The sequence below is a fragment of the Pelophylax lessonae genome, assembly GCF_965119305.1.
Source record: "Pelophylax lessonae genome assembly, chromosome: 4".
Taxonomy (NCBI): Eukaryota; Metazoa; Chordata; class Amphibia; order Anura; family Ranidae; genus Pelophylax; species Pelophylax lessonae.
In genome coordinates, this window is record NC_138771.1 from 31,003,949 (window position 1) to 31,017,355 (window position 13,407).

Genomic DNA, 13,407 nt, shown 5'->3' on the forward strand with positions numbered 1-13,407 from the left:
AAAAACGGTACAAGAGCTTTTTTGTGCATCATGCGTCCCGTGATTCTGTTTGCGCGATGTTACCACGATTCGGCAGGCGGAAATCGCGGCAACATCGCACAGCATTTGGGGTGCCATTGCAAATCACGGGCATCGCACAGGCGTCCGAGGATTTGCAATAATTCCGGATCGCAGGCAGAATCCCGGCGATTCTGCCTGTGATCCGCTACGCCCACATGTGAACGTAGCCTAAAGCAGAACTAAACTCTCTCAATCAAAATTAATAATTTTTAATCCTAGCATAGCAAATAGATAGGAAGGTATATTACTTTATATTTACATGTTTTCAATTTTTTTTTTTCCATTTCTTCAATTGTTTCCTGGATACTAGCCTGGGCCACAATGGCATACATCTCAGGGGTCTTGGGCATTTTTTTTTCTTTTGCCTGGAGGAGGGGAGAAGGAGCTTTCTCAGCTAAGCACTGAGATGCCTGAGCTAGGCGCAAATGGATTCCATGAAGAAAATGCTACATGAATCATCTGCCCTTACTTAAGATGTCCACATCTAGGGGGGTGTTTTTCAGAATGATTTCTCAATAAAGTAAAGTGTGAAGGCATGGATGGATGGGTGAATTTGCTTTGAATATAAAAAAATGAATTAAACAGCGTTTTCAGTTTATGGTGCTCAGATACAGATTAGTTCTTTACATGATTGCTGGAAAGTACGTGCTTTAGAACAGAATTTTACAATTATTAAAATTCCACTTTTGAAGATATTTAATATTTTAGTACAAGTATCAAATAAAGCTCAAGTAATCATAAGTGCTTTGACAAATTGTATCTTTTTTATACCGGCTATCAATAATCGGTGATTAGTGGCATTTCCACGGCAGCTATTAAGAAGCTTCAGTTGTCAAAGAGTTAAGATCAGCCACTAATGCCAGGACAAGTGACTGTCAAGTGATTTCCAGGACATGGACAGGTCTTGATGGAATAAATACTGGCTGCTGACTCTTCCAATTTCACAGCACTCCTTTGTGTCACTGAAACAGTCTTGTCCGAGATTGAGATATTTGCAAACTGTCATCTCTGATGAATATCCACCTTGAGTGACACCGGCAGCCCCCACTCTTCTTCTCTAAAATGTACCTAGTTTCATTGCTCATGAAAGGTGATTAGCAAACAGATGATTTCCTCCTTCTCTCATTTGGCTTCCTCCCCTTTCCTCAGCCCCAATGATATGGCTAAGTGACAGGTTCAAAAGGCAACAGGCAGACAGGAGAGGTAGAGATGTGCCAGAGGCGTGAGCAATGAGGCTGTGGAAGCATTTCATTCATCCTGCCGCTACAGCTGGGTCAGGGACAATAGCAATGTTTAGCGCTGTGTCAGAACAATGGTGGGGAGCATTTATAACGATACGGCTAATGTAGAGCTGTCTGAAGGTCTCCAAAAAGCCTTTTGTGGTCCATTCATTAGAGTGATGTTTGGAAGGTTTGCAGATTATTTTAAGGGATTCTACCTACATTTTCTTCAGATGGCCTATACCAGCAATTCTCAGCCTTTTTTCAGTTGCAGCACCCTTTAAAGTATGCAACAATCTTGAGGCTCCCCAATCTGATATGTAAAATATGTAAATGTTACTTATCAATGGGAAACCTAAACCTGGGACAATGCACACAAGAACCTTGATGAAATTAACTTTACATCAGCCCTCTTTAACATCAGAAGTTCCTCCATGAAATCAGAAGTCACCCTTCACACTAGAAGTTCCTCCGTGACATCAGAAGTCCCCCTTCACATCAGAGGTTCCTCTATGACATCAGAAGTCACCCTTCACATCAGAGGTTCCTCCGTGACATCAGGAGTCCCCCTTCTAATCAGATGTTCCTCTATGATATCAGAAGTCCCTCTTTACATCAGATATTCCTCCATGACATCAGAAGTACCCCTTCACATCAGAGATTCCTCGATGACACCAGAAGTACACCTTCACATCCGAGGTTCCTCCATGACATCAAAAGACCCCTTCACACCAGAGGTTCCTCCATGACATTAGAGATCCCCCTTCACATCAGAAGTTCCTCCATGACATCAGAGGTCCCCCTTCACATCAGATGTTCCTCCATGACATCAGAGGTGCCCTGTCACATCAGAAGTTCCTCCATGACATTAGAGGTGCCCCGTCACATCAGAGGTTCCTCCATGACATCATAAGTCCTCCTTCACATCATAGGTTCCTCCATGACATCAGAAGTTCCCCTTCACATTAGAGGTTCCTCCATGACATCAGAAGACCCCTTCACATCAGATGTTCCTCCATGACACCAGAAGTTCCCTTTCACATTAGAGATTCCTCCATGACTTTAGAAGTACCCCTTAATATCAGAGGTTCCTCATGACATCAGAAGTCCCCCTTCACATCAGAGGTTCCTCTATGATATCAGAAGTCCCTCTTTACATCCGAGGTTCATCCATGACATCAGAAGTACACCTTCACATCAGAAGTTCCTCTATGATATCAGAAGACCCCTTCACAACAGAGGTTCCTCCATGACATTAGCGATCCCCCTTCACATCAGAAGTTCCTCCATGACATCAGAGGTCCCCCTTCACATCAGAAGTTCCTCCATGACATCAGAGGTGCCCCTTCATATCAGAGGTTCTTCTATGACATCAGAAGTCCCCCTTCACATCATAGGTTCCTCCATGACATCAGAAGTTCCCCTTCACATCAGAGGTTCCTCCATGACATCAGAAGTCCCCCTTCACATCAGATGTTCCTCTGTGATATCAGAAGTCCCCCTTCACATCAGAGGTTCCTTAATGATGTCAGCGGTCCCCCTTCATATCAGAGGTTCCTCCGTGACATCAGAAATCCCCCTTCACATCAGAGGTTCCTCCATGACATCATAAGTCCCCTTCACATCAGAGGTTCCTCCATGACATTATAAGTTCCCCTTCACATCAGAGGTTCCTCCATGACATCCTAAGTCACCCTTCACATCAGAGGTTTCATTATAACATCAGAAGTCCCCCTTCACATCAGAGGTTCATCCGTGACATCAGAAGTCCCCCTTCGCATCAGAGGTTCCTCTATGACATCAAAAGTCCCCTTTGACATCAGAGGTTCTTCCATAACACCAAAGCCCCCATTTCACAACATGGCAACTCAAGACGCTGATCAAGGGCAAACTAGGCTCTGTGCTTGCGACACCCTGGGAGAAACTAATGATGGCACTGCACTCAGGTTGAGAAACATTGGGGTATACATTAAAGCTTTAGATGTAGAGGGATGTATGGAGAACCCAGCTCAGATTGGGTGTCATAAGTCTCTCTTTAAAAATCACTTAAAGAAGACCTGTGGGTAATTTTCTTTTCACTGTTATGTCCCCCATGGGACAAAATTCATGGGGTACTGTGTCTCATGTTGCTAGGTGCTTCCTAACCCTAGCTACAAGGTCAGATTGGGCTCCCCCTGCGGCTGTCCGACAACATAGCTAGAAAGGAAATTGCCACATGTCTCGGTTCCAAGAACTTTCCAAAGGCAAGCAGTAGCAATAGGAATGCATAGAAATGGGAGGTTGAAACAGGACTTCACCCTTTTCATTCCTCTTGATCATATGTCTCCAAACTTTCTAAAAAAAGGGCCACTTTACAGTCCTTCAGACTTAAGAGGGGCCAGACTGTAGCCATTGAGAACGGAAAAGGTCCCAATGTCATTGGGAATAAGCAATGCCCCATCTTAGGTGTCAGTGGGAGGAATATCACCCCATCATTGGTGTCAGTGGGAACAATTGCCATCCTTGGCTTCATTGGGAGGAATTGTGCCCTATCATTGGTGTCGTCGGGTCCCATTGTTGGTGTCATTGGGACAAATTGTGCCCCATCATTGGTGTCATTGGGAGGCATTCTGTCCCATTCATTGGTGTCAGTGAGGGAATTATGTCCCATTGTTGGTATCAGTGGATGAAAATAGTGCCCCAAGGACCGGATTCATTTCCATCATTTAGCCTTAACTCTAATTTGGCAGCATTTGTCCAACTAACGATTGATGAGATAAAAATAAACACCACCAGCAATTGCACTACTGGAGAGAAACTAGTGCTCCAAAATCTAGCCAAAAATTTGAACATAACAATCAAGCCCTCAGACAAAGGAGGTAACCACGTTATCATGGATAACGAACAGGAGGAAAATATGTGTGACCCAGTCCTCCAAAATAGACAATGGTACTGTCAGATAAGATTACTACCTATCGAGAAATTTCACAATTGATTTTATCAGTTGATTGATGCTGCACATTTGCAGAACATTCTTGACAAAACACAATGGGAATTTGTTCGTATCACACACCCTTACACTCCTGTGTTTTATTCCCTCCCTAAAATCCACAAGAATACTTATCCTCCATCTGGTCTCCCTTACGGAGAATCTAAGCATTCTCGTGGATTACTATTTTAGACCATTTGTGATTAGTCTGCCCTTCTACATAAGTGATACAATCCATCTTCTCCAAATTTTGGAAGATTTACAAGTATCTCAGGATGCATACTTGGTAGTGATTGACATCGAAGCATTAAACAGCTCAATTCCCCATGATAGAGGTCTCGCATGTATCAGATGAATCCTCGCTCAAGGCAGCCTTCACGATGGACCCAAGATGGAGTTTATCTTGGAGTCCCTACATTTCATTCTTCATCACAATTATTTTTCCTTCAAAGGCTCCCATTTCCTCCAGGTGCAGGGGGTGGCTATGGGCATATGCTGTGCCCCCTCTTACGCCAACTTCCAACTTGTACCTGGGGAAAGGGAGCAAATGTTGTTAGACTCTGACATACTGGCTAGATTCATAGATCATGTGATCCTTTGGTACAGATATATTGACAATGTTTTCTTAGTCTGGGATTATGCATCTGCTTTACTAGAGGACTTTCTAAAGACACTTGATCTCAATGAGTTCAACCTTAAGTTTACTATGAACTACAGCAGGAACTCCATATCATTTCTTGATGTTGAGATTATTAAGATGATAATGGATACCTAAACAGTACTCTTTACCGTAAACCTACGGCTGGAAATTTGATCCTCCATGTCAGCAGCTCTCATCCGAATCCTCTAGTACAGTCTATACCATTCAGTCAGTATCTCGGACTAAGATGAAACTGCTCACTTGACAGCTCCTTTAAACAGGAAGCAGACAAGTTACGAGAGAGGGTCCTTGCACGGGGATATTTATCCTCATGTCTGAAAAAGGCTTACAATAAAGCTATTAAAAAAACACATGAGCTCCTATTCAATTCAAAAAACACATGAGCTCCTATTCAATTCAAACAAGACAGATGATAACTCCATTACACCCACCTGCATCCTCACTAGGTATTCCAACCAACATAAACAGTTACAAACATTGTCAAACAATATTGGAACTTGCTCACAATTGATCCAAATATACGACCATGTGTTTCTGAAACACCAGCTTTTACTTTTAGACAAGCCAAATCTATGAAGGATAGTCTGGTTCAGAGTGAATACAGGGGAAATGCTCGGAGAGATCCATGTAAATATCCGGGCACCTTTAGATGTGGAGGCTATAACTACTGCCGCTACATCAATACAGCCAAAAACATTGGATTACCTAATGGGGAAAAATATATCCCCAATACTATGCTAATTGCAAGAAAAAAGGGGTAGTGTACCTTCTCACGTGTGAGTGCTCTGGTTTTTATGTCTGTAAAACTAAACTGGAACTCTGGAGGACGGCCTATCAGCATATTCTGAGTATGTAATCTTGTGACGAGGAACTGTCACTTGGCCGCCATGTTGAAAATATTCATGAAGGACATTTCCCCTGCGTTCGCTTTTTAGTGCTGGATCGGGTCCACCCAAGCTCACGCAGAGGGGACTGGAACAAGACCCTCCTTCAATGTGAGCTTTGGTGTATCTTTAAGAATCAATGCCACCACACTACCAGGCCTCAATGAGGCCATATCTTTCAAGCCCTTCTTGGATGGGTTCCAATCAGGGGACTGGGAAAGTTAATGTGTTGCTGATATGTCTATTTACTTTTTCATGGGCCCAATGAGTCTGTTATCCCCTCTGTACAGCATTCCCCCTTCTCTTTCAGCACATCCCCCCCTCCCCTTTTTTTTCGTGGTCTTCGAGACCAATGCAGACCTGCAATGTATTGATGATCATAAAATGGATAGAAAGCCTTTTAAGTCACTATGGGACTGTAATGTGCATCTGCTCTGTGATTGGCCAGGCTGGATACAAGTGCTCCTCAGGTCTAAGCCCCTTTACTTTGTTGTTGCTGTGTTTTTGTGTCCTATGCTTCTTATACTGTATGTGTGATAACTTTGTTTACACGCATATCATTACAATTGGTGCTGGATCTGCACATAGCCCCATCCCCTCTGTGATGCCACCCAGCGCATGGGAGCTGCCGGCCTGTCCACCGACTGATGGATGGTACGGCGGCTGGTCTCTCCTGGCTATGGGCTGGCTGTTTCCATCTTGTGCACGCGTTCTTTGGCTCTGCTTCCGCTCACGGCCGCTCTTGGCTTGTGATTGGTCGCCATCCCGGATACCTGCCTCTCCTTTCGGTGCCCATGGCCACGTCATGCACCGGTGGGCATGCTACTTCTCTCTTATGTGGCTGTGCGGTGCGCCCTCAGCCCCCCTGTTTTTGGAGTCCTCCTATCAGCTCTGCCATTATATGCTGCTGCCATAGGACTCCCCTTATTAAACACTGACTGGCTTATTCTCAAGCCTTGACTGCCTATATAATCCATTATAGGCCTCTGTAGCTTCAGCTCTATTTGGAGAGCAATTGGTACACTGGTAGGTGCTTTTACTATGGCTGAAACTCTGGTAGGTGCTTATACTATTTTCTTTTATATGCAATGTGCTTATTTGGAGCCCTTTCATCAGCTCTGCTATTATTGGTTGCTGCCATATGACTCCCTCAATTACACACTGATTGGCTCTCATTCCCAAGCCATGACTGCCTATATAATCCATTGAAGCCCTATGTAGCTTCAGTTCTATTTGGAGAGCAATCGGTACACATATATGCATGTGGCTGAAACTCTGGTAGGTGCTTATACTATTTCCTTTTATATGTAATGTGCTTATTAGTTTCTTGTAAAATGATTATATCCAGATTGAGTTATACCTGGCTATGCTTTGTTTTTGATCTTGACTCCACTTTTAGCCTATCCTAATTTGGACATTTTCGGTCAATATATGACCGAATGCTAATCCGGATATTGGCTACACCAATATGGCTGCACCCACATGCTCATTATCCTAGCTGGAAGTATTCCTAAACTTCTCATACTCGAATAACATACTGGCAGTTAGTGTTTGTATATTTTATCTTTTTATTGTTGAAAAGTAATAAATAATACAAAGATGTGGCCTATACTTATTATATTTTATATTTTTATGCAGCCCTCAGGTTGTCAGGCTGATCTGAGCCCTACCTTGCACCCCCAGTGGCATCACTCCATTTGGTGCGGATCGCCATATTTTTGGCTCACCTTTAGGTCAACGCAGATGTTTTTTCACTCATTGGTTTTAAAATATTTCTTGGGCTGATCCTGTATGTGGAGCGTTCCACTCGAGCCTGGTCAGTTTCATCTTATGGTGCATATCATACTCCAATATATTGAATGCATATGTGTACTTTTTCTATATCTATATATTTTGTACTCATTATTGTGTTTTCTATTTTAGAACATCTATGTAAATATATATGTGAGCATCTCTGAAGAAGAGCATAACCTTGAAGTCTCAAAACGCGTCAGCTGTCTCACCTCTTGCTTATTGTTTGTCATAGAGGTTCTTTCAATACTATTATGACACCGTATCCACATACACCTTAGCAACAAATTTTTGTCATGTGCCTGTGTCCCTTTTATTATATATATATATATCCTCATACTTTTTTTATGCTTGTTGTCCGATATTGCCTATAATAGTCTCACCTTTTGCAGGATCTTCTTTGTTCTACAAGGACTGGATTAAAGGCAAGCAAAGTGCCGCATCTGGCCCCTGGGCTGCAGTTTGGAGACCACTGCTCTTGATGAGCCAGCCAAAATTATCTTCATGAGTGGCCCTGTCGGCAACCCTCTAGCTTGACATTTTCGGACTGAAAAATTGAAGGACCTGGGCAGAAAATTGTCCAATTAAACTCTGTTTGGGTGTTCTGATTTGCTATGCTTGCAATGTCTGTATCATCATCGAGCTCAGAAAGATCACTATAAGTTGTACAATGACACACCAAAAGCTACATGTTTATGGTTCACAGTCCTCACTCTTCCTAAAGCCCCATACACACGTACCGATTGTCGGCCGTAAATGTTCGGCCAACGTCCGATCGGCCGATTGTCGGCTTGTTAGTACAGGCATACCCCGCTTTAAGTACACTCACTTTAAGTACACTCGCGAGTAAGGACACAGCTTGTTCAGCTTGGCATGACACTACTCCCGGTTTTTAACATTGGCGTCTGTAGGAAATCTTGGTCAGCTTGACATGGCACTGCTCCCAAACCATAGGTGACAGGGATACCAAACTTAGGGAGCACCGAGAGGGGACCCAGGACTACAACATATCCTGTTTGTGGCTGGCCAGCTTGCCTAGGTAATCTACTATGTCATAGTCCTGGATACCCTTAACATGCTCCCCAAGCTTGGTGTCCTTGTCACATGGTTTGGGAGCAATGCCATGTCAAGCTGACCAAGATTTCCTATGGAGCTAGTGTATTTACATGCATTGAGAAATGAAAAAAGGTATTGCTTCACTTTAAGTACATTTTCGTTTTACATCCATGCTCTGGTCCCATTGTGTACTTTAATGTGGGGTATGCCTGTATGATGCTTCCGACAACCGACAGCGACTTTTCGGCCGAACAAAATCTGGTCTGCATGCTATAAAATTTTTGTTGGCCGTCACCAGAACGGCCGATTGTTTGTCAGTCAGTACAGATTTCGGCCGAAAAAAGCCAGATGAGCAAGACTGGGCATGCTCAGAGAAGAAAAAACACACGGAAAGTTAACCATCACATGACATCACTTCTGAAGTTGGTTGTTGTTGGCCGACAAAATTCGTGTGCAGTCTTGAGCACATTTCAACCAACACGACAGCACTGGACAAAAGACGGCCGATCGTTCGGCCGACAATCGGTACATGTGTGCGGGGCTTAACCCAACAAATGTTCACAATGCTATTCTCCTTCACAGTCTTTGAGGAAGGGGTGGCTTTTTATAAAGCATCTTAACAGACCAAATTGAATTAGATCTACTACTAAAGAACATAAACTAAGTCACAAATCTGCATGCAAAGAGGAAAACAACCCAACTTGTAAGGAGTTCCACGAAAAACGACTGCCATATAAGTATTGCACTGAACCAAACAAGACAAATTCAGAAATGCAATAAAAGACAGGTACTTACCAAGGTCAGTCTTCTGTCTCCAAACTTCTGCTGTTATAAAGCTATTGATGTTAAAACTATGGACTTTTGTCCACTTTACTCCTGTCCTGATGCACTCACAATGAGCAAACTTCACAGAATTATTACTCCACTTAACCACTTCAAAACCGGGCACTTTGATCCCCTTCCTGCCCAGGCCAATTTTCAGCTTTTAGCTCTGTTGCACTTTGAATGACAATTGCACGGACAATTGCACTGTACCCAAACTAAATTGTTATCATTTTGTTCACACAAATAGAGCTTTCTTTTGGTGGTATTAAATCACCACTGGGCTTTTATTCTTTGCTAAATAAACACAAAAAGACCGAAAATGTTTTAAAAAATGCGTTTTTCTTTGTTTTTGTTATAAAATTTTGCAAATAAATAATTATTAACTATAAATTTAGGCTAAAATGTATTCTGCTACATTTCTTTGGTCAAAATAACCCAAATCAGTGTATATTATTTAGTCTGTAGGAAAGTTATAGAGTTCACAAACTATGGTACATGTCTGAAAATCAATCAATCTTGATGTAGTGTCGGCCTATCTCATTTCTTGAGGCCCAAAAAAGCCAGGACACCACAAATACCCCCAAATAAACCCCTTTTTGGAAAGTAGACAGACCAAGCTATTTATTAAGAGGAATGGTGAGTTTATTGAAGTTGTAATTTTAGTCATTATTTTTTTGAAAATGAACACTTTGTGTTCACATTTTTTTTTTTTTTACATACTGTCACCAGTGAAGTACAGCGTCATCATATAACTGGTGTGGTGGTGATCAGGGACACTGACTGGTGGAAAAAAAAATTTTCAATTTTTTTTAAACATTTTTTATTACATTTTTTCCTTTACCATTATGATTCTTTTTTTTTTTTAACACACTGTGACCTGAGCAATATAATTTTGCAACAGTAATATTGTACTACTCTGGAGAAGTGATCAGGATTTTTTTTTACACATTATGATTGCTTATAGCAGTGAATTTCATTGCTATAAGCAAGCATTTTACTGAATGAAATTGATTAATTCTGTTTATTTTGTTGAGATTAGCTGTGATTGGCCCTGTCTGTACCATGTGATTACAAAGTTACATAGTAGATAAGGTTAAATAAAGACAAAAGTCCATCCAGTTCAACTTGTGTAGGTGTACGTGTGACAGTGTGGTTAAATATTTCCTATATCCCTGTATGTTGTGTTTCAATAGTCTTTTAAAAATATCAATACTCCCCACCAGTCCACCACCAATTGTGGAAGAGAGTTCCACATCCTTACTGCCCTGACAGTGAAAAATCCACCGGCGCAGCTTAAGGTTAAATCGCTTCTCCTCCAATCTCATTGAATGGCCCCGTTTCTTATAATGCTCCCTGAGACTGAATAGTTTTTTCCATTGAGGTTTTTGTAAATCGCTATCTTGTCCCCTCTCAAGCTCCTCTTCTCCAGTGAGAATAAGTGAAGTGCTTGTAGTCGCTCCTCGTAATTGAGGTCCTCCAATCCCCTAATTAATTTCGCTGCCCTTCTTTGGACTCTCTCCAGCTACAGCACATCCTTTCTGATGACCCGAACTGGACAGAATACTCCAGATGTGGCTGGACCAGAATTTTATAAAGTGGTAGGGTTATAGTCTTATTTCTGGAGTATATCTTCTTTTTTATACATGCTAATACTCTGCCGGCTTTGGTAGCTGCAGCTTGATATTACATGCTATTGCTCAGTCTATCTTCCACTAGGATCGCCAGAACTTTCTCCATCTTTGATTCCCCCAGAGGTCCTCCCCCTAGTGAGTAGTTTGCGTTTATATTTTTAGCCCATAAGTGCATTACCTTGCCCTGCTTATTCTTGTGTCGTTCGCAAAAACTGAGATTGAGCTATTTATACCAACCTCTATATTATTTATGAATGAATTAGCAGAATTGGTCCAAAAAAAGAACTTTGGGGTACCCCACTTACCACTCCAGACCAGTCTAAGTACATGTTATTTATAACCACCCCTTGGATGAGCCTCTTTAACCTGTTTTCTATCCAAGACCATTTACAGCTAACACCACAATTGTAACAATGAATGGCATGAAAGGAAGGCATTCATTGATTACAACTGTCATGTGATCTGCTGTGATTAGTAGAGAGAAGGAGGAACAAGCCGCTCAGGTGTGTCAGCCCGACCTGGTGCTGGTAAGACCCGTCATCCGGAAGGTTGCAAGTAGAAGTAGTGAAACCGCACTCAGGTGGATGAAAGCAAATGAAGTGGTTTATTCTTCAAAATCATAGATATACAGACAGTGCAGGGAACAGATAATCCAGGTTAACGCGTTTCACGGCTCACATGGCCGCTTACTCATAACCGTAGATGAGTACGGTTATGAGTAAGCGGCCATGTGAGCCGTGAAACGCGTTAACCTGGATTATCTGTTCCCTGCACTGTCTGTATATCTATGATTTTGAAGAATAAACCACTTCATTTGCTTTCATCCACCTGAGTGCGGTTTCACTACTTCTACCTGCTGTGATTAGTCACAGCGATCAAATGGTACCGGCACACTAATCAGTCATTGACTGTGTCATATGACATCCACCGGATCAATAAAAGTCCTGCTCGGCCATTAAATTGATATAGGCTGGGTGGGAACTGGTTAAATAGTAACTTCACTGCTTCTGTCAGGGATTAACTATTATGCGCAGGCACTGCAAACCAGCGAACGCCTATGCGCATGTGCGTACGCTGAGGCGCATTGATTAGTTAGAGGCTACCTTAGCGTCCTCCCGTTCGTGGGAATGCGCATGTGCGCGTAATCACTATTGGCGCCAAACGGCCTATTTAAGGGCTGTGTGATCTTCAGCTCTCCTGTCTCCTGTACCTGAATTTACCTGCTGCTACTGATCGTCTGACCTGGTTTGCCTCTGACCTTGATTACCTGCTGCCCACCCTGACCCCGGCTTGTCTCGACTACTCTTCTGTCTTATCCCGATCTGCTTTTCTGCTACCAGCTATTGGACCTTGACCCGCTCTTGACCTGGCTAGGGAATCCAGAGGACAGCAACCTGGTGTTAGCACGTAGCCAAATCCATCCCCACCATCAGGGGCCCTGGTGAATACTGGCTAGCACTTAAACTCCGCGCCTCTGATGAACCTGTGTCCAGCTAAGTATCATGTCAGCACCCCCGTCCTGGAATCGCACATAGTTCCAGGCTCTTCATCTGGTGAGAAATCCTTCTACCGTCAGGCTCTGCCACGGCAACAAAGAAAATGGCCTCTGCCCCCACCTATAACTGGCCTTCATAGCAAAGAACACATGGAAGGGCAACGCACATGAAACAAACAAAGATAAAATTCCCAGTTCAATTTTCCAACCAGTCTGCTTACCAACCAAATGAACCTGTCTAACAATTTGCGTCAAAACAGGGGTTTAGTTAGCACACATTTGCAAACGCATGTGTAAGATGCAGGGCCACTTCACGGCTCCCTGTGTTACCTGCAGTCCTAGCTCTAATGAATTTATAAGAGTCTTCACAGTGGAAGCACATGCAAGCTAATGGATAGATAGGGGGCAGGTGAGGCTGGAGGTGGCCCATCCCTCCTGAAAGGTAATTGGGGGGCATAATGGAAGCCCAGCTGATGGTATTACAGCAAAGGCATCCAGTATGTCCACTCACCAGTACACATTAACAACAAAGAAAATGGCCTCTGCCCTCACCTATGACTGGCCTTCATAGCAAAGAACAGATGGAAGGGCAACGCACATGAGACAAACAAAAATAAAATTCCCAGTTCAATTTGCTAACCAGTTCTCTTACCAACCAAATGAACCTGTCTAACAGTTTGCGTCAAAACAGGGGTTTAGTTAACACACATTTGCAAACGCATGTGAAAGATGCAGGGCCACTCCACAGCACCCTATATTACCTGCAGTCCTAACTCTAGTAAATTTATGAGAGTCTTCAAAGTGGAAGCACATGCA